This window comes from Lutra lutra, chromosome 10 (assembly GCF_902655055.1).
Source record: "Lutra lutra chromosome 10, mLutLut1.2, whole genome shotgun sequence".
Classification (NCBI taxonomy): domain Eukaryota; kingdom Metazoa; phylum Chordata; class Mammalia; order Carnivora; family Mustelidae; genus Lutra; species Lutra lutra.
Genome location: NC_062287.1, coordinates 33,551,648 through 33,575,019, shown reverse-complemented (window position 1 = coordinate 33,575,019; position 23,372 = coordinate 33,551,648). Strand labels below are relative to the sequence as shown.

General features: G+C 35.6%; 1 non-coding gene across 1 annotated transcript; it reads left to right on the top strand.

The window, feature by feature from the left end:
- Positions 1–1,060: 1,060 nt before the first annotated feature.
- On the top strand, positions 1,061–1,224 carry LOC125080311 (U1 spliceosomal RNA). The gene has a single exon (XR_007121332.1). It is a non-coding gene; the product is annotated as a U1 spliceosomal RNA (small nuclear RNA).
- The last annotated feature ends 22,148 nt before the right edge of the window (positions 1,225–23,372 follow it).

Genomic DNA, 23,372 nt, shown 5'->3' with positions numbered 1-23,372 from the left:
AATAATTACTTTGAATCTAAATGGACTAAAAGATCCAGTCAAAAGACATAAGTTGATGGAGTGAAATTAAAAAATAAAAAAAAAGGCAAGACCCATCTAACTGCTGCCTATAAGAGACTCATTTCAAACCTAAATCACCTCCAGATTGAAAGTGAGCAGATGAAGAAAAGTTTACCATGCAAATGGATGTCAAAAGAAAGCCAGTTTCAATACTTTTATCAGATAAAATAGACTTTAAAATAGACCATAAAAAGAGATTAAAAAAAGGACATATATTAATAAAGGGGAGAATCCAACAAGAAGATATAGCAACTGTAAGTATTTATGCACCCAAAATGGGAGCATTCAAATGCATAACAAATACAAAAGAGCATAAAGGAACTGAATAATAGTAATTCAATAATAGTAGAGGACTTAAGGCTCCACTTACATTGTTAGACAAATGATCCAAACAGGAAACCAAAGGAAACAGTGACTTTGAGTGATACAATGGAACCAGATGAATTTGACAGATATATTCAGAACATTCCATGCTAAAATAGCACAACACATTCTTTTCAAGTGCACATGGAACATTCTCTAGAATAGATCACATATTAAACCACAAAACAAATCCAAACAAATTAAAAAAATCAGGGTCACATCATTCATCTTTTCTGACCACAACACTGAATCTAGATATCAATCACAAGAAAAAAATATATAGAAACAGCATAAGTACAGGGATATTAAATAACATGTCAATATACAAGGAATGGGCCAATAAGGAAATAAAAGAAGAAATGAAAATGTACATGGAAACAAATGAAAATAAAAACCCAACAGTCGGGACACCTGGGTGGCTCAGTTGGTTGAGCGGCTGCCTTTGGCTCAGGTCATGATCCCAGCATCTTGGGATCGAGTCCCACATTGGGCTCCATGCTTGGCAGGGAGCCTGCTTCTCCCTCTGCCTCTACCTGCCACTCTGTCTGCCTGTGCTCGCTCTTGCTTCTCTCTCTATGTCAAATAAATAAATAAAATCTTTAAAAAAAAAAAAAAACAGTCTAAAATTTGGGGGATCATACTTACCTGGCAGGGGAGATACCATGATCACGAAGGTGGTTTTCCCAGGGCAAGGCTCATTCATTGCACTCCGGATGTGCTGACCCCTGCGATTTCCCCAAATGTGGGAAACTCGACTGCATAATTTGTGGAAGTGGGGGACTGCGTTCGCGCTTTCCCCTGAAAAAAAAAATAATAATAAAATAAAATAAAATTTGGGGGATGAAGCAAAAGTGGTTCTAAGAGGGAAGTTTACAGCCATATAGGCCTACCTCAAGAACCAAAAAGAATCCCAAATAAACAACCTAACCTTACACCTAAACAATTAAACAAAGCACCATAAACAAAGCTTGAAAAACAGTGGAAGGAAGGAAATAATAAAGATTAGAGTAGAAAAAAATACATAGAAACTAAAAAGAAAAAAAATCAATATCAATAGGAGTTTGTTCTTTGAAAAGATCAACAAAATTGATTAACCTTTATCCAGAATCATAAGAAAGGTCAAAAATAGGGGCGCCTGGGTGGCTCAGTGGGTTAAGCCGCTGCCTTCAGCTCAGGTCATGATCTCAGAGTCCTGGGATCAAGCCCCGCATCGGGCTCTCTGCTCAGCAGGGAGCCTGCTTCCTCCTCTCTCTCTGCCTGCCTCTCTGCCTACTTGTGAACTCTGTTTGTGAAATAAATAAATAAAATCTTAAAAAAAAAGAAAAAAAAAGAAAGGTCAAAAATAAATGAAATTGATAAAGAAGAGAAATATCAACCAACACCACAGAAACACAATTTTAAGAGGATACTATGAATAAATCTACCAATAAGTTAGACAACCTGGAAGAAATGGATCCATTTCTAGAAATATGTAACTTACAAAAAGTGAAATAGGAAAAAATATAAAATTTGAACAGACCAATTCCCAGCAAGGAGATTGAATCATTAAACAAAAAATCCCAACAAAATCCAGGACTAAAGAGCTTCACAGGTGAATTTACCAAAGCCTTTAAAGAGTTAGTATGGTTTCTCAAACTATTCCAAAAAATAGAAGAAGGAAAATTTGCAAATCGACTCTATGAGATTAGTATTACACTGACACCAAAACCAGAAAAAGACACCACTAAAATAAGATCTACATGTCAGAATCTCTAATAAACGTTAACGCAAAAATCCTCAACAAAAAACCACTAAACCAAATCCAACAATACTAAAGATTAAAAGAATTTCTACCATGATCAAGTGGGGTTTATTCCTGGTTACAGTGTGGTTCAAGGGGCGCCTGGGTGGCTCAGTGGGTTAAGCCGCTGCCTTTGGCTCAGGTCGTGATCTCAGGTTCCTGGGATCGAGTCCCGCGTCGGGCTCTCTGCTCAGCAGGAAGCCTGCTTCCTCCTCTCTCTCTGCCTGCCTCTCCGTCTACTTGTGATCTCTCTCTGTCAAATAAATAAATAAAAATCTTTAAAAAAAAAAAAGTGTGGTTCAATATTCACAAATGAATCAATGTGATATATCACATTAAAAAAAAGAAATAATAAAAATCATATGATCATTTCAACAGACAGAAAAAAAAATTGACAAAGTACAACATCCATTCATGATAAAAAAAAACCCTCCACAAAGTAGGTTTATAGGGAACATAACTCAACATAATTAAAGATCTTCTATAAAAAACCCACAACAAACATCATACTCAATGGGGAAAAGAGAACTTTTCCTCTACAATCAGGAACAAGACAAGGATGTCTACTCTCACTATTTTTATTCAACATAATACTGGCAGTCATAGCAATAGAAATCCAATGAGAAAAATAAATAAAACATCCAAATTTGTAAGGAAGAAGTAAAAGTTTCACTATTTGCAGATAGCATGATGCTATATATAGACCTGTAAGACTCCGCCACTAGAACTGGTAAATAAATTCAGTAAGTTTACAGGATACAAAATCAATGTACAGAAATCTGTTGCATTCTGTACACAATAAAACAGTAAAAAGATAAATTAAGGAAATAATTCCATTTACAATTGTACCCAAAATAATGACACTTAGTAATAAACCTAACCAAAGAAGTAAAAGATCTCTACTCTGAAAACTATAAAACACTGATGAAAGAAATTGATGACACAAAGAAAGGGAAAGACATTCCATGCTTATGGAATGGAAGGAAAATTATTTTTAAAGTATCTATGCTACCCAAAACAATCTACAGTTTTAATGTAATCCCTAAGAAAATGCTAACAGTGTTTTTCACAGAACTGGAAAAAATAACCCTAAAATTCATATGGAACTACAAAAGACTGCTAATAGCCAAAACAATTTTGAAGAAGAAAGAAGGAAAGAGAGAAAGCAAAAGAAAGAGAGAAGGAAAGAAAAGTAAAGTTGGAGGTATCATAAGTCCAATATTCAAGATTGTAGTCATCAAGACAGTATGTTACTGGCAAAAAAAAAAATAGACAAAAGATCAATGGAACAGAATAGAAAATCCAGAAATAAATCCATAATTATATGCTCAATTAATCTTTGACAAAGCAGGAAAGAATATCCAATGAGTAAAAGATAGTATCTTCAATGAATGTTTTTTGGAATATTAGTCAGTTATATGAAAAGAATGAAGCTGGACCACCAGCTTATACCATTCACAAGAATAAATTAAAGATGGATTAAAGACTTAAGTGAAAAACCTGAAATCAGAAAAATTTTAGAAGAGATTATAGGCAGTAAGATCTCTGACATTAGCCGTAGTAATATTTTTCTTGACCTGTCTCCTTAGTCAAGGAAAACAAAAGCACAAATAAAATACTGGGTCTACATAAAAATACAAAGCTTATGCAGTACAAAGAAACAATAAACATAACTAAAAGGCAATCTACAGAATGGGAAAAGATATTTATAAATTGCATTATCTGATAGAGGGTTTGTATCCAAAATATATACAGAACTGATATAATTCAACACCAAAAATAATAGTAATAATCCAATTTAAAAATGGGCAGAAGATGGGGCACCTGGGTGGCTCAGTGGGTTAAAGCCTCTGCCTCAGCTCAGGTCATGATCCCAGAGTTCTGGGATAGAGCCCCATATCAGGCTCTCTGGTCAGCGGGAAGCCTGCTTCCTCCTCTCTCTCTGCCAGTCTCTCTGCCTACTTGTGATCTCTGTCTGTCAAATAAATAAATAAAAATCTTAAAAAAAAAATGGGCAGAAGACATGAACAGAAGTTTCTCCAAAGAAGACATCCAGATGGCCAACAGACACATCAAAAGATGTCTGGCAACACTCATTATCAGGAAAATACAAATTAAAACTACAATGAGGGCTTCAGTGACTCAGTTAGTTAAGCATGGACTCTTGATTTCTGCCCACATCATGATCTCAAAGTAGCATGATCAAGCCCCCTGTCAGCTCTGAGCTCAGCAGGGAGTCTTCTTGAGATTCTCACCCCCTCTCTTTTCCCCTCCCCCTGGTTCTGCATGCACTCTTTCTCTAAAATAAATAAATAAATCTTTTAGAAAGAAATACAATGAGACATTACCTCACACCTGTCACAATGACTAAACTCAACAACAAAAGAGACAATGGTTGTTGGCAAGGATGTGAAAACATGCACTGTTGGTGGAATGCAAACTAGTGGAGTCACTGTGGAAAATAGTTTGAAGGTTACTCAAAAATTTAAAAGCAGAACTACCGTCTGATCCAATAGTCACACTACCAGGTATTTATCCAAAAAATCCAAAAACACTAATTCAAAGGGATACACACACCCCTATGTTTATAGCAGCATTATTCACAATAGTCAAATTACAGAAACAGCCCAAGTGTCCATCAATGAATGAATGGATAAAGAGGTGGTATACATATACACAATAGAATATTATTCAGCCAGGGCACCTGGGTGGCTCAGTCATTAAGCACCTGACTTTGGCTTAGGTCATGATCCCAGCATCCTGGGATTGAGCCCCACATCAGGCTTCCTGCTTGGTGGGAAGCCTGTTTCTCCTTCCCCACTCCCCCTTCTTGTGTTTCCTCTCTCACTGTGTCTCTCTGTCAAAAAAAATAAATAAAATCTTAAAAAAAGAAAGAATATTATTCAACCTTATAAAATAATGAAACTGTGTCATTTGCAATGGAGGGATGGAGCTACAGAGCATAATGTTAAGCAAAATAAGTCAGTGAGAGAAAGACAAATACCATATGATTTCACTCATATGTGGTATTTAAGAAACAAAACAAAGAGCAAGGGGGAAAAGAGAGAGTGACAAGCCTAGAAACAAACTCTTAACTATTGAAAATAAATTGATGGTTACTAGAGGGCAGGTTGGGGGGTGAAATAGGTAATGGGGATTAAGGACAGCACTTGTGATGAGCACTGGGTGATGTACGGAATCGTTGAATCACTTTATTGTACATCTGAAACTAATGATAACACTGGATGTTAACTATATTGGAATTGAAATTTAAAAAGTCTATATCCCAACAGGTATTCAAATATAAGCAAGTAAATATAATAATATATGTTATAAGATAAAATGTATAAGTCCAATTAATCACCAGTATTATTTATGCTTTATATTTACCAATGATGAAATTCTAAGTAATACATTAAATTTCTTCTTTCTGAATCTTTAAAAAAAATATTGCAAGCATAAATGATCAAGAGGACTAGGAGAATATAAACCACAGTTTTAATAAGCAAGTACTTTTTCCTATATTTCTTCTTACACTTTTTTTTCAAAAACATCATTTTGAGCATGCGTTTCCTTCATAATTACATAAATATTTGATAAAATTTAAATGAAACAGATTACTAACAGTTTATGAATAACTATGACAACAGTTATTTAAGAAATCAATAACTAGAGGAGTCCAAGATGCAGAGGAATGGAGACCTGAATTTCATCTGGTCCCAGAAATTCAGCTAGATAGCTATCAAACTACTCTGCACATCTGAGAACTCAACTGGAGATCAAAGAAAAGAATAATTACAGTTCTACAAAGACAATAGTGATAATTTTCCACAAGATATAATGTGCAAAGTGAATCTGAGGTGATACGTGGGAAGATATAATACAGGAGGAGGGAGCATCCATCAGCCAGCTACCAGAAAGTGATAGAGTACAAAATTGGAACATTTAGAAGTCTGCTCTGATGAGGGAAATCACTCAGGCAGCTAAACAGGAAGTGGAACCCTCGCTGGAACAATGTGGCCTCAAGATACTTGGGGTTACAGGAAGACCCAGGGTCCCTGAGTACACCAGGTATCAGAACAGAAAAGCTGGCCACAAAGGGTGAGCCCAGGAGTGAGCTCTCAACTTGGGCTTGCCATAAACTGTGATCCATGACACATTTGGGCTATTGATCTTTGAGTAGGGGCCCAGCAAGTGGCAGAACCCGGGATAGACAACTTCCTCTCCTGGGAGGAGTGACACTGGAGCATGCTGCAGGAGCTTGCTGGGTTTGGAGACTCCAAAATGGGTCATGTGCCTGAGATAGAAATGTTTGGTTGCATGCCTGGTGAGCATGGAGACTGGCTGGAGAGCAGGGAGACCAAAGTGATTGACTTCTTTTCTCTGAGGGCTCACTGAGGATGAGGGACCCAAACTTTCAGCTCAGGGGCCAGAGACTGGGAGGACGACATTTTCATTCTTAACTTCTAAACCTTCATGGAAAGACTTCAGGGAACAAAAGCTGCAGAGAGCAAATCCAAGAAGATTACTTAGCCTGGCCCCAGGCAAGGACAAAGCAATTCCACATGGGGCAAAGATATTTGAGAATCAATGCAAAAGACCTCTCCCCCAGAAGAAGCATGAGTCTGTGGAGTTTGGCACACACAGTGGTGGAGACAGGTTGACCTGGAGGATCTGGGGAGGGAAGTGGACACTGACATTTTGGCTCTGGGCCAAAGATTCCTACACAGCCATGTGGCCCTCTAAAGAAAAGCAGAAAGAGGCTAGTAAACAAAAGCTGCACAGCCAACCAGCTCACATTAAGCTCATTCCCCTGACAAGGGGTGCTCTAAGTCCACCCAGGCAAAGACATCATAGAAGCCAAGCAGCAGGCCCCTTCCCCAGAAGACAGGGTAGAAGAACAAGTGAATAAAATCAAGCTTATTTCCCATAGGACTGTAAAATTTGAGTTCCAGGGGAATATAATATAGGGAGCTTCAGTTGTTCCCTCATGATTCACTTATACTTTAGACTAAAATTTTACATTGCTTTATTAGTTTCTTTTTCTTTTTTTAAAACCCTACTCCCATTTCAAACAGATTTGTATTTCCCAACCTGTGCTTGTAAATAGCTTAACTTCTGTTTTCTTTTCCACATATATGTTTTACAGATTTATACTCCATATTATCCCATTTTTCACTCTATTCAATTTATCTTGATATATATGTAAATTCTTATTTCTTTGCAATTTTGGGATATAGTGCTTTCAACACAGAGACCATATATCAAGCAGGAACAGGCAGATAACCCTGTTGTATCCACTCTGAGAGATTATAATCTCACCACACCCTCTCTTTTTCTTTTCTTCCTTTAAAAAAAAGTTATTATTGTTGTTGTTGTTTTAGATCATCTTAGTTTTGATGGTGTATCTGGTAGCTTTCAACCACTTGGGATTTTTTCATATGTGCATTTTGCTTGGGTCAGGGTTGATATTTTAGACTCTGTACATTCTCTCAACCATCCCTCAACAGAATAACTAGGAGAGAAACTCCCAACAAAGAAAAGAACCACAGACAATGTCCCCTGCCACAGATCTAATGGACATGGCTTTACACAAGATGGTAGAGATAGACTTCAGGATAACAATTAAGAAATTAATAGCTAGGGTTGACAAAAGCATTACTAACAATATAGAATCTCTAAGGGCAGGAATGAAATCTAACCAGATCGAACTTAAAAATGCTATGAATGAAGTGCATTCTAAACTGGATACTCTAATAGCCAAGGTAAATGAGGCAGAAGAGAGAATAAATGATCTAGAATATAAAATGATAGAAAGGAAGGAAGCTGAGCAGGATAAGGATAAACTGCTAGAAGCCCATGAGAACAGACTGAGATGAATGACGCCATCAAATATTCCACTATCAGAATTACTGGAATCCCTGAAGGAGTGGAGAGAGAGAGGAATAGAAGGTATATTTGAGCAAACTTAGCTGAGAACTTCCCTAACCTCGGGAAAGAAACAGGCATTCATGTTCAAGAGTCAAAGAGGACTCCTCCCAAGATCAATTAAAAATAAACAAACATCCCAGCAGATAATATTGAAACTTGAAAATCTTGTCAGAATGGGCTGGCAAGACATATTCAGGATGCTCAATGAGAAGAATATGCAGCCAAGAATACTTTATCTAGCAATGTTGTCACTCAGAATGGATGGAGAGATAAAGAGCTTAGAGGACTAGAGAAGCTAAAAGAATATGTGACCACAAAGACAGCCCTGGAAGAAATATTAAAGGGTTTCTATAAAAGAAGAAAGACCCCAAGAGTAATATAGACTAGAAATTTACAGAGACAGTCTATAGAAACAGGGACTTTACAGGCAATATGATGACACTAAATTAATATCTTTCAATAATTATCCTCAACATGAGCAGCCTAAAAGCTCCCATGAAATGGCACTAAGTTGCAGATTGGATAAAGACAGGACCCTTACAAATGTTATCTATGAAAGACTCATTTTGAACCAAAAGACACCTGCAGGGGCACCTGGGTGGCTCAGTCATTAAGCATCTCCCATCAGCTCAGGTCATGATCCTGGGAATGAGCCCCATATTGGCAGGTACTCTGCTTCTATGTTTCCCTCTGCATGCTGCTTCCTCTGCTTGTGGTAGCTCTCTGTCAAATACATAAATAAAATCTAAAATAAATAAATAAACCTCCAGATTGAAAGTGAGGGGATGGAGAACCATTTGTCATGTCAACAGACCTCAAAAGAAAGCTGGGGTAGCAATTCTCATTTCAGACAAATTAGATTTTAAAGCAGTCTAGTAAGAGATGTAGAAGGACACTATATCACACTTAGAGGGTCTATTCAAAGGAAAATCTAACAGTTGTAAATATCTATGCCCCCAACATGGAAGAAATCAACTACATACACCAACTGTTAACCAAAATAAGTAATCATACTTATTTTATTTATTTACTTACTTACTTATTTATTTATTTATAATAAAACATTAATTATGGCAGACCTCAACACTCCACTCTCAGAAATGGACAGATCATCTAAGCAGAAGATCAACAAAGAAACAAGAACTTTGAATGATATATGGGACCAGATGGACTTCATGTGTATTTACAGAACATTCCACCCTAAAACAATACAATACTCATTCTTCTCAAGTGCACACAAAACTTTCTCCAATATAGGCCACATACTGGGTCACAAATCAGTTCTCAACTGCTACCAAATGAATGAGGTTATTCCCGGAATGTTATCAGACCACAATGCTTTGGAACTGGAACTCAATCACAAGGGAAAAAAAAATGTAAGGAATTAAAGCACTTGGAGGTTAAAGAACATCCTGCTAAAGAATGATTGGGTCAACCAGGAAATTAATGAAGAACTTAAACAATTCATGGAAACTAATGAGAATGAAAACACATTGCCCAAAACACATTAAACACTGTAAGGCTGTCTTAAGGGCTAAATAGATAACCATCCAAGCCTCTCTCAAAAAAATAGAAAAATCCCAAATGCACAAGCTAAACTTAAACCTAAAGGAGCTGGAGAAAGAACAGCAAATAAAACCTAAGCCAAGCAGGAGAAGATAAATAATAAAAGTCAGAGCAAAGATCAATGAAATAGAAACCAGAGAAACAGTAGAACATATCAATGAAACTGGAAGCTAATTCTTTGAAAACATTAATATGATCAATAAACTGATGGCTAGACTTATCCAAGGAAAAGACCCAAATTAATAAAATCATGAATGAAAGGGGTGAGATCTTGACTAACACCAAGTAAATAGAAACAATTATTAGAAATTATTACCAGTAACTATACACCAACAAATTAAGCAACCTAGAAGAAATGGATGCATTCCTGAAACTTAAAAACATCCAAGACTGAAACAGGAAGAAATAGACAATCTGAATAGACCAACAACCAGTAACAAAATTGAAGCAGTAATCAAAAACCTCCCAAAACACAAAATTCCATGGCTAGATGGCTTCCCATTTGGGAAGAATTCCCAGGGGAATTCAACTCAACATTTAAGGAAGAAATCATACCTATTCTACTGAAGCTGGTTCCAAAAATAGAAACAGAAGAAAAACTTCCAAACTTATTCTGTGAGACCAGTCTTACCTTGATCCCAAAACCAGGCAAAGATCCCATCAAAATGGGAATTACAGCCCAACATCCCTGATGAACATGGATGTCACAATACTTAAGATCTTAGCCAATAGGACCCAACAGTACATTAAAAGGATTATCCATCATAACCAGGTAGGATTTATTCCTGGGATGCAAAGGTAGTTCAACATTCACAAAGCAATCGGTGTGATAGAGCACATTAATAAAAGAAAAGACAAGAACCATATGATCATTTCAATTGATGCAGAAAAAGCATTTGAGAAAATACAGCATCCTTTCCTGATTAAAACTCTTTCAGAGTGTAGGGATAGAAGTAACATACTTCAGTATAATAAAAGCCATCTATAAAATGTCCACAGTGAATATCATTCTCAATGGGAAAAGCTGAGAGCTTTTCCCTTAAGAACAGAAACATAATAGGGATGCCCACTATCATCACTGCCGTTCAACATAGTATTTGAAGTTCTAGCCTCAAAAATCAGACAACAAAAAGAAATAAAAGGCATTCAAATTGACAAAGAAGAGGTCAAACTCTCTCTTTGCAGATGACATGGTACTGTATGGCAAACTGAAAGACTCTGCTCCAAAATTATTAGAACTCATATAGAGATTCATCAATATTAAGGATACAAAATCAATGCACAGGAATCAGTTCCATTTCTATACACTAACAATGTAATTGAAGAAAGAGAAATTAAGCAATTGATTTCATTTATGATAGCACCAAAAACCATAAGATATCTAGGAATAAACCTAAACAAATAGGTAAAATATCTATACCCTAGAAACTACAGAACACTTATGAAAAAAATTGAGGAAGACACAAAGAAATGGAAAAATATTCCATGCTCATAGATTGGAAGACTAAATGGTGTGAAAATATCTATGTTGCCCAAAGTAATGTAAACTTTCGGTGCAATCTCTATCAAAACACTGTTGATATTTTCCAGACAGCTGGAACAAACAATCCTTTAGTTTTAATCCTAAAACTAAAAATCCCAAAAAATCCAAACAAAAAATCCTAAAATCCTAAAACAATCCTATGGAACAGGAAAGATCCTGAATTGCTAGAGGATTGTTGAAAAAGAAAATCAAAGCTGGGGGCGTTACAATACCTGATTTCAAGCTATATTACAAAGCTGTGATCATCAAGACAGCACAGCATTTGCAGACAAATGGACACATAGATCAGTGGAACAGAACAGAGATCCCAGAAGTGGACCCTCAACTCTGTGGTCACCTAATCTTCAACAAATATGAAAAAAAAATTATATATCTTCAATCAATGGTGCTGGGAAGATTGGATAGCCACAAACAAGAGAATGAAACTGGACCATTCTCTTACACCATACACAAAAATAAACTCAAAATACATGCAAGGCCTAAATGTGAGATAGGAATTCATCAAAATCCTTGAGGAGAGCAGAGGTGGTAACCTCTTTGACATTGGCCACAGCAACCTCTTTCAAGACATGTCTATAAAGGCAAGGGAAACAAAAACAAAAGTGAACTTTTGGGGCTTCATCAAGACAAAATCTTTTGCACAGCAAAGGAAACCACCAACAAAACTAAGAGGCAGCCCACGGAATGGGAGAATATATTTGCAAATGACATTACAGATAATGGGCTAGTATCCAAGATATATAAAGAACTTTTCAAACTCAACACCCAAAAAGCAAATAATTCAGTCAGTAAATGGGCAAAATATATGAACAGATCTTTCTCCAAAGAAGACATACAAATAGCTGAGAGACACATGAAAAAATGTTCAATGTCAGGGAAACACAAATCAAAAGCACAGTGAGATACCACCTTACACCAGTTAAAATGGGAAACAAAAATAATAAGATAGGAAACAACTGTTGTCAAGAATGTGGAGAAAGGGAAACATTCTTACACTGTTGGTGGTAATGCAAGCTTGTATAACCACTCTGGAAAGCAGTATGGAGGTTCCTCAAGATGTTAAAAATAGAGTTACCCTATGACCCAGCAATTGCACTACTAGATATTTACCCCAAAGATAAAGATATAGTGAAAAGAAGGGGCACATGCAACCCAATGTTTATAGCAGCAATGTCCTCAATAGCCAAACTGTGGAAGGTGCTGAGATGTTCTTCAACAGATGAATGGATAAAGATGTGGTTCATATATACAATGCCCTATTACACAGCCATCAGAAAGGATGAATACTCTCCACTTGCATCGATATGAATGGAACTGGAGGGGATTATGCTAAGTGAAATAAGTCAAGCAGATAAAGACAGTTATTATATGGTTTCACTCCTAGGTGGGACATAAGGAATAGCATAGAGGACCACAGGGTAAGGGAGGGAAAACTGAATGAGAAGAAATCAGAGACAGAGACAAACCATGAGAGACTTAGGACCCTGGGAACCAAACTGAAGGTAACAGAAGGAAGGAGGATTGAGGGATGGGATATCTTGGTGATGGGTATTAAGGAGGACACATGTGATGATGAGAAGTTGGTGTTATACATGACTAATGAATCGTTGAACACTGCATCAAAAACTAATGATGTACTATATGTTGGCTAGTTGAACATAATAATAAAAAAAAATAACGAATACAGTAAAACTGTTGGGAAAAAAAATAACCATGGGAATAACCAAAAAAAAAAAAAAGATATGGTTCTTCTGAGTTAATTTTTAAATATTTTAAAACAACTCTATTATTAATTGACAGGATAGATATTACCTACATATCTAAGAAAATATTTCTCAACACATGGAATAAAGCAAGTGAACAAAAATGTAATTGAACTAAATATAACTTAATAGTTATATTAAACTAAAATAGAAATGTTTATTTTTAATTTTGGATAAATGTAGCCTCCAGAATGGATAAAATTAAAAGGGCAGTGTTAGTGAGCATGTGGAGCATCTGGGTTCTCATACCACTGTTGAGAGTGTGAATTATCATGTTTCAAACTTTTATTAGTTTCAAACTTTTCTCCATTCTCTACTAAAGCTAAATGTATTCAGACACTGTGGCCTAATGATTCTGTTCCTAGATTTATCTAATAAAACAGAAATAGAAGAACACATATTGGAATGTTAATAGCAGTACACAAAGTAGAAAGTTCTATGATGCTCATTAATAGCAAAATGTTTATAAGCATTGCTGTATAGTCACAAAATGAGGAAAGGCCTAACACTATGTAGAATACGTTTACATCTTATAACCATAACTGTGTAAAGGAAGCTAAATTAAAAAAGAAAAAAAGTGAACAATATCATGTATATGAAGTTGAATTCAGCAAAATTAATTTATATTATTAGAAGCCAGGATAGTGGTTATCTTTGGGATATGGATGATAATAATTGGAAGAAGATACAAAAAGGACTTCCAAGATGTTGATACTTTTTTTTTTCCTTGATCTAGATACAGGTTTTGGTGGTGTTCACTTAGAGAAAATGTATTAAAATAGAACATGACATGTGCATCTTTCTGTTGACATCATACTTCAATAAAATTTTTAAATTGAATGTTTGTTTCCACAGCTGCATTTTCAAATATTTTTACTGATAAAACTCTATATACATACAATGCTTATTTTTCTTTGGGATGAATATACTGAAAAACACAGAAAAATTTGACAAAGATCTTCTGAAGCCAATATTACCTTCTAGATATCATCAGTATATGTTTTACAGCAAAAAATAACAAAAAAATATTTTTTTAAAGATTTTATTTATTTATTTGTCAGAGAGAGAGAGGGAGGGAGAGTGAGCACAGGCAGACAGAATGGCAGGCAGAGGCAGAGGGAGAAGCAGGCTCCCTGATGAGCAAGGAGCCCGATGTGGGACTCGATCCCAGGACGCTGGGATCATGACCTGAGCCGAAGGCAGCTGCTTAACCAACTGAGCCACCCAGGCGTCCCACAAAAAAATATTTTTATAAGAAGATTATATTAACATAGTTCAAGAATTTCATGAGGAAATGATTAAATGCATTTTTTATATTATTTTAAAATGAAAGCTATTTCAACCCAAAAATCCATACTGGGTTTATTTTTGCTTGATTTCATCATCTCTATTGATTAAATAAAGCAGACAAATGTAAAATCTGATTTTGTTTGGTATTAATGAATGCTACCTAAATGTCTAAATTATATTGCATCCATGGAAGAGGGAGCATATATAAAATGATGCTGAGTTTTTAGCTTTCCCTCAATTCTTTCCAGTCAATTGTTTGTATACATTTTTATTGTTTTTCCATTTTGCCACATGCATATGGATTTGCTGATCAATAGTAAACCCTATCTCCTTTACGTCATTACCAGAATGTATCAGAACATCCAATAGAGTATGTAATCTCACTCTGGTTTCTTTTGTGGATATTTTTACATGGTTTATCTTCCTTGCTATACTTTTAGCTTCTTAGGGTCCAGGACCATGGGTTGCTTATCTTTTTTTATTTCTGCAAGAGTTGACCTCTAAGCATTGCACTTAGGAAGTACATTGAATGAATTTTGTTTTGCTTTGTTTTGTTTTTTTATCCTATATTAATTTGTTAGTGAGATCCTTAGCTTCGGACATTGTCATGAATGATGCTTAGACATAATATTTCATATTTTCTTACTTAGCCATGAGATTTTAGTTATTTAACCTTTGTGAGCCTCAGTCTTATATAAAGTGGTGATAGCTATACTATACCTCTTTCACAGTAGATGTGAAAATAGGATAGAATTAAAGTGTAAAGTGTTTGGTTCTATACTACATACATGGCAACTAAACAATAAATATCACTTCCCTTGTCTTTCTCTTTTCCCAAAAGCCTATATTTTTGAAGTGGTATTAAAATTCATAAGAAAAACACTTCCCTAAATTTTTTTTCAATCTATTTAAACAGAACAAAATCCCCAAGACAAAAGACACTGTTTACCCATTTCTCCCACCCTTCACACCCAGTTCTGGCAACCACCAACTCATTCTCTGGATCTATGACCTTGGGTTTTGTGTTTTGTTGTTGTTGTTTAGATTCCACATGTAGGAGAGATCCTAAGATACTTGCTTTTCTCTGATTTACTTCATTCAGAATAATGCCTACAAGGTCCATTAATGTTCCAAATGACAAAATTCCATCCTTTTTTTATGGCTAATTAATATCCCATTGTGTTTGTGTGTGTGTGTGTGTGTGTGTGTGTGTGACAATTTATTTATCTACTTATCCATCAATGGACACGTAGGTTGTTTTTATATCTTTGTTATTGTAATAATGCTGAAATAAACATAAAGGGGACATACATTTTTTATGAGTTAGTGTTTTCATTTTCTTCAGATAAATGTCTGGACATGGAATCATGTCCATATATTTGGATCATTTGATATTTCTATTTTTAATTTATTTGAGAAACCTCCATACTGTTTTCCATAGCAGCTATATCAAGTTACCTTCCCACTAGTAGTACAAGGATTTTCTTTCCTCCACATCTTTGTCAAAGTTTGCTATTTCTTATCTTTTTGATAATGTCATTCTTAAAGGTGTGAGATTATATCTCGTTATGGCTTTGATTTATATTTCCCTGGTGATTAAGGACATTGAGCGTCTTTTAATGTACCCATTAGTCATCTGTGTATCTTCTTTGGAACATATCTATTCAATTTCTTTACCCATTTTAAAATTAAATTGTTTTTTGATTTAAGTTTTACAGGTTCTTTACATATTTTGGATATTAGCCCCTTACCATATATATGACTTGCAAATACATATTTTTCTCTTTCAGTAAGTTGTTTTTTCATTTTATTGATAGTTCCTTTTGCTATGCAGATACTTTTTAGTAGCCCTGTTTATTTTGCTTTTCTTGCTTTTGCTTTGGTGTTAGGTTCAAAAACATTTCCAAGATCTATGTCAAGGAGTTTACTGCCTATGTTTGTTTGTTTGTTTGTTTTGTTTCATTTTGTTTTTTTATAGGAGTTTTATAGGTCTTAACATTCAGACTTTTAATCCATTTTGAGTTAATTTTTATGTATGGTGTAATATATTGGTCTAGTTTCATTATTGTGCATGTGTCTGTCCAATTTTCCCAAAATCATTTATTGAAGAGCAGGTCCTTTCCTCATTATGCATTGTCAGCTCCTTTGTAATAAATTAATTGTGAATATATTAATAGATTTATTTTTCTTCTCTCTATTCTGCTCTTATGTCAATACCATACTCTTTTAATTACTGTAGTTTTATAATGTAGTTGGAAATCAGGGAGTATGATGTCTCCAGCTGTGGTCTTCTCTTTCAAGATTGCTTTGGTCATCTGGGTTCCATAAAATTTTTAATTTTTGTGGTTCCATACAAATTTTGTTCTTCCACAAAAATATTAAGATTATTGGTTCTATTTCTGTAAAAATGACATTGGAATTTTGACAGGGATTGCCCTGAATCTGTATAGTGCTTTGATAAGAAAACAAAGAAAAATAAACTCTCAGTCGTGATTTCAGAATTCATATTTGAAGCTTCCTGGAAATGCTCTAGTTGAAAAGTGAATGTATTTTAAAGCTGTTTTTTTTTTATTGTGTTTTTATTAGGAGTAGCTTTGGAGAGGCTAATGTAAATTACATTGAAAATTTTCCTAGCAAGCCCCTTGCCAACTCTAATGATATAATTTTGTGTATTTTTTAAAGCTTTTATTTTAAAATTATGGGGTTTTTTTTGAAAAACAATACAGAGTTGTAAAATGTAAGATAAAAAAATACAACATTAGTTGGCATACCTTTTAATTCAAAAGATTTGGGAGACAATTTTCAGGAGACATTCAAGAACTTATGTTTTCCTACAATGTTATCATTTGTTTTAAAAATTAATGCCAAATACTCCTGACTAGAGTATACATCCTGGTATACATCCTATCAATGGTAAAATTGGGCACTTTCTACCTATAATATAAAAACTGAAGGTATCTCTCTAAAAATAAAGATTTGAAGTCAGTACAACATAGCCATAGAGTACACCATAGTGGATCAGCAAATATAGATCTTCAGGTCTCAGAAGGCACTGAAACAATTCTACAGGTAATTGACACTGACTTTAGAGACTTCTGGGAGGTCTTTACTTCTGGGCATTCTCAAAAGCTGGAGGATACATCCTGGCTGCCAGTTCTCCATATTCTATTAATAGCCTCAATGTTAATGAGCATTACTTGATGAGAGACTGAGGGGGGAAAACATGACAATCTTCTTCCACTGACACATTGGTAGGGGCTAACCCACTCTAGGAATAAAATTTGATGTAATCTGAATCAGCTGAAATTTTAGATGAAACATTTACTTATGTACAATTAGCTAAACTTTACCATATGTTCAAGGTGAATAATTTGGATTCCAAAACACAACTATTATTACAAAGGCAACACTAATCAAAATACTAATGATTTTTAACCTAGTATATTACAAGTTTAGATTAAATATCAATAATTTTTAATTTAGTCTAACTGACTTTGAAAAGGTAGAGTGTTTGGTTATGTCTGTGTAGCCAGAATGAAAACCTGGTTCATGAACTGTGTGAAATAATCCTTATAGCTAGATGGGGACATCCCTATGATTATCTCTGAGATTACCTTGGAAGTCAACTAAAGACTCTTGTCTATGACAAAGATGAGTTGGGCTAGGTAGTAACTTTCAATGTGCTCTTTAAAATTTGAAAATGCTCTGATAGAACCCAGTACCATTGTTTGGGGATATATAGATAAATGGCAGACATCTGGCAGCCTGATTTCCCTACATAACTTGGGGGTATATTGAAACAAACAACAATAATAAAACTAAAAACAAAATAAAACAAAACCTCAAAATTTCTGTTGGAAGTATCTTAAAACAGATCTTTGTGTACATCTTGATAGATCATAATCCAGGCATGAAGCACATCCTATAAAACTTAGAAAGGATCTGAGGGAGATACACTTGTAAATTTCTTGGGACCCATGTACTTACCTGTCTTCTCTTTCTGTGACTATATTCTTTACATTGATTAGAATCTTAAACATTTATTATCTGTGGAATCTTTTGAGATCTTTCAATTATCCTCTCTGTGTAACTTTTGCATCAACTCACTGGTTAAGGTAAGTATCTCTTATAGCCAAAATGGATGCATATGGCTGCATAGTATATTCCATTTTTGTCAAACTCTGTCCTGCTTAATTTAATTCATAAATTCATTTGAATTAACCTAGGTCAGAAAAGCCAAGATAGTATCAGTCTACATATGTAAAATATTTCAAAATATTTCAAATTTGTAGTAAGTCATGTTTCACTATAAAAAGCTCTGAAAATTGATGTCAAACGATGCCTTGCTTTATATTAAGGATAGTAGGAGAGTTAGCTTCATTTGCATTTCCATTAATTTCCTAACAAATTCAAAATGGTCATTTAAAGTCTTAGTAAAAACCAGGCCAAGCCTGTAGCTGTCATTTCAGCTAGATTATTAGTTCTAAGCCACCTGCAATGCAGAATTTATCATAACTTGGTAAGTAGGAAAATTTTTAATTCCCCCTTAAAAAAGGAGAAAAAAAAAACTTCAGGGAACATGGGTAAATGTCTTAAAGTCATAAAGCCTCACACAAATTTAGGTCTTCCACATACAACTTATTCAATGTATCCTTTAATAATAATTTCTAATAGAGGGACACCTGGGTAGCTCAGTGCGTTAAGCCTCTGCCTTTGGCTCAGGTCATGATCTCAGAGTCCTGGGATTGAACCCCACATTGGGCTCTCTGCTAGGCAGGGAGTCTGTTTCCCCCCTCTGTCTGCCTACTTGTGATCTCTTTCTCTCTCTGTTGAATAAATAAATAAAATCTTTAAAAAAATAATAATAATTTCGAATAGAAGTTTTAGTGACTTTAGTGTTATGTGAAGCTTCTATTCACATTTAAAAGACACAAACACTTTGCCTTTGGAGACATATCTTGAAAGAAGTTGCTGTGGCTGATATCGAAGAGATTACTGCCTATGTTCTCCTCTAGGATTCTGATGGATTCCTATCTCACGTTGAGGTCTTTTATCCATTTTGAGTTTATCTTTGTGTACGGTGTAAGAGAATGGTTGAGTTTCATTCTTCTACATATAGCTGCCCAGTTTTCCCAGCACCATTTATTGAAGAGACTTTTTTCCACTGTATATTTTTTCCTGTTTTGTCGAAGATTAACTGACCATAGAGTTGAGGGTCCATATATGGGCTCTCTACTCTGTCCCACTGGTCTATGTGTCTGTTTTTATGCCAGTACCATGCTGTCTTGGTGATCACAGCTTTGTAGTAAAGCTTGAAATCAGGTAACATGATGCCCCCAGTTTTATTTTTGTTTTTCAACATTTCCTTAGCGATTCAGGATCTCTTCTGGTTCCATACAAATTTTTGGATTATTTGCTCCAGCTCTTTGAAGAATACCAGTGGAATTTTGATAAGGAAGATGTGGTCCATATACACTATGGAGTATTATGCCTCCATCAGAAAGGATGAATACCCAACTTTTGTAGCAACATGGACGGGACTGGAAGAGATTATGCTGAGTGAAATAAGTCAAGCAGAGAGAGCCAATTATCATATGGTTTCATTTATTTGTGGAGCATAACAAATAGCATGGAGGACATGGGGAGTTAGGAGAAGGCAGTTGGAGGAAATTGGAAGGGGAGGTGAACAGTGAGAGACTATGGACTCTGAAAAACAATCTGAAGGGTTTGAAGAGGTGGGGGGGGTAGGAGGTTGGGGGAACCAGGTGGTGGGTATTAGAGAGGGCACGGACTGCATGGAGCACTGGGTGTGGTACAAAAACAATGAATACTGTTATGCTGAAATAAATTTAAAAAATGATTAAAAAATTAAAAAAATAAAAGACACAAACACTAAATTACTTACATTTGATAAATGTCATCATTAATAGAAGAAAGCTTAGTTAAACATAGTAATCCTGTGCTAGACAAACATATTTGATTGTTTAATGATCCTGGAATTTAACCAATTGGTTAATTTATTAATCCTGGATCTAACTTAAGCTAACAGAAAGCTGTATTCTTTTTTTTTTTTCAATATAACCTCCACCTCAGTAAAGCCTGCTTGTTGATTTTCTGAATGTTATAGTGTAATTGGTTTTATTTTATTTTCCTAGGATGTGAAATGATAGCCTAGATGTAAAATCAAACAAGACACATAACATTAAAAATTAAATTGGGCTTGTCTATTAAGGAAACTTGAGTACAGGTATGAAAAAAATGCCAATATTTCTGCCCAAATTGTTAGTTTTTAATATACTCCACAATACCTGGCAGCAGTTTTTCCAGAACCACTAGATTGACAGGTTAATTATAGAAGATGTAAAACTATATGTACAGATAACAAATCAAATGGGTATTCATTCACTTGTCACTCCACCAGAAAACAGCAGACAACTTTTATTTGAAACTATTTGAGGAAACAAATCATACAATGCATGACATTGAAAATTCCCATACAAATGCATAGTGAGGCTGCCAGCAAGCAAGATTACCGATTCACATTTAAACATGAATTTATGGGGAGAAAAAAAAAAAACACCTCAATTCACTTCAAAGTAAATGAATTCTCCTATTAGAATGTGCTGTATTGTATTATGCTGTATAATATCCTTCAAGTTAAATGAGATCACCTTCAAGTTTTACTATTAGCACACTGATGTCTTGACATAACTTAAAAATTATATTATATCCTTTGTCATTTTATACCCCCCAAAAAAGATGCATTCGCTGGCAAGAAATTTCTTGATTCAATGTATGTGGACCAAAGAAAATATTTTTCCCTCCTTTATACAGAGGAGTTCACCTTGCTTTGAAGCCAGTTTGTCCTTCTGAAAGGAGACATAAGACATATTCAGACATATTCTTGTTTGAATAAATATCTTGAAATGATAAAACTTCAAGAAGACAATTATTTCAATATAAGATGCTGATTTCCATGAATGCCACTCTCAGCTGCATCAAATATTGGTGGTTAAGCATGTTCCTGATATTTCATGTTATTTTGGCTATAAATGGGTCTTAAATAACTATAGGACAATATTACAAGAATTGTTCTGTTCATCTTAGCCAAATCTTTTTCTCCCCAATGTTGTACCATATGTTCTGTGCAGCTTGTCTATTTGGCTATTGCAATCAGCCCTTAAAAAGGCTTCATTTCAGTGGTGAAATGATCTTCTTATAAAAGGAACTCACAGGATGAGTGGATGTGTGTCACCCTAAGATGCTTTCTTAGAATGTGATTGCTTTCATGTCTTTGGCAACTCCAGAAGCAGGATAAATTAATACATTTTAATATGGGATCCTCAGCAGAGGATCTTTACTATATTGCTTAATTGCTTTCTTTATTATATTAGTTAATTCTAGAAATAGAATCTGGGAAGTTTTCACTGGAGAAGAACAACAACTTCTCAACTTTTCAGTTTGCCTAGCTTCCAAAGCCATCAATGATTGATATTTATTGAGGACTGACTAGATCCCAGGACATTTTCTAAGAATCTTACCTGTGTTATTCATATTTTCTTCTTGATATTTATTTGTGACAAGTCATTTTATTATGATTATTTAGGTTAAGAAATTAAGGTTCAGTGAGGTTGAATTCATTTAAATATATATATATATATATATATACACACACACACATATATATATATATATATATACACATACATATATATATATATACACACATACATATATATGTTTGTGTGTGTATATATAAAAATATGTATATATGTATATGTATATACATATGTGTCTATATGCATGTGTGTGTTTTGTATATATACGTATATGTATATATACATATATATATACACTCAAACATTTGAGTGCCTAAAAAAAGGTGGACTTATAGGGAAGTTAATGAAGACTCAGCCTCATAGTTGTTCACTTATAGGGACTCCTTTCAATGACCTGAAAGGAGCCTTAGGATTATGATCATATGGTTGTACCACATTTAGTATTTGTAATGTTATATGAGTTTTCCTAAAAGCATTCTCCATTTCTGGCAATTTTATAAATTATCAGTCACTCTCCTATGCACATGAGATACACTTCAGTAACAAAGTTCTTATACTCTAGAATGATTAAGGTCAATAACCAGTAATTCCAAAAAATAAGACAATGATAAGAGGTGATAAATAGGTGATAAATACTAAGAAGGGCAAAACTTAAGAGGATTCGAGGAGTCAAGATGGCGGAGAAGTAGCAGGCTGAGACTACTTCAGGTAGTGGGAGATCAACTAAATAGCTTATCTAAAGATTGCAAACACCTACAAATCCAACAGGAGATCGAAGAGAAGAAGAACAGCAATTCTAGAAACAGAAAATCAACCACTATCTGAAAGGTAGGACTGGCGGAGAAGTGAATCCAAAGCGACTGGAAGATAGACCGCTGGTGGAGGGGCCGGCTCCCGGCAAGCAGCGGAGCAACGGAGCACAAAATTCGGACTTTTAAAAGTCTGTTCTGCTGAGGGACATCGCTCCAGAGGCTTAACCGGGGTGAAGCCCAGGCGGGGTCAGCGCGGCCTCAGGTCCCACAGGGTCACAGAAGGATCAAGGGTGTCTGAGTGTCGCAGAGCTTACCGGTATTAGAACGGGAAAGCCAGCTACAGAGACAGAGCCGAGGAGTGAGCTCTAAGCTCGGAGTTACCTTGAACTGGTCGCAGGCTAGGTCAGCTCGGAGCGAGGCCAGAGGCCAGGGAGACGGGAGTAATTGGGCGCTGTTCTCTGAGGGCGCACTGAGGAGTGGGGCCCTGGGCTCTCGGCTCCTCCAGGCTGGAGACCGGGAGGCCGCCATCTTCATTCCCATCTTCCAGAACTCTACTGAAAGTGCTCAGGGAACAAAAGCTCCCGAAAGCAAACCCAGCAAACCCGAGCGGATTACTCAGCGCGGCCCCCGGTAAGGGCGGTGCAACTCCGCCTGGGGCAAAGACGCTTGAGAATCACTACAACAGGCCCCTCCCCCAGAAGATCAACAAGAAACACAGCCAGGACCAAGTACATCTACCAAGGAGTGCAGTTTCAATACCAAGGA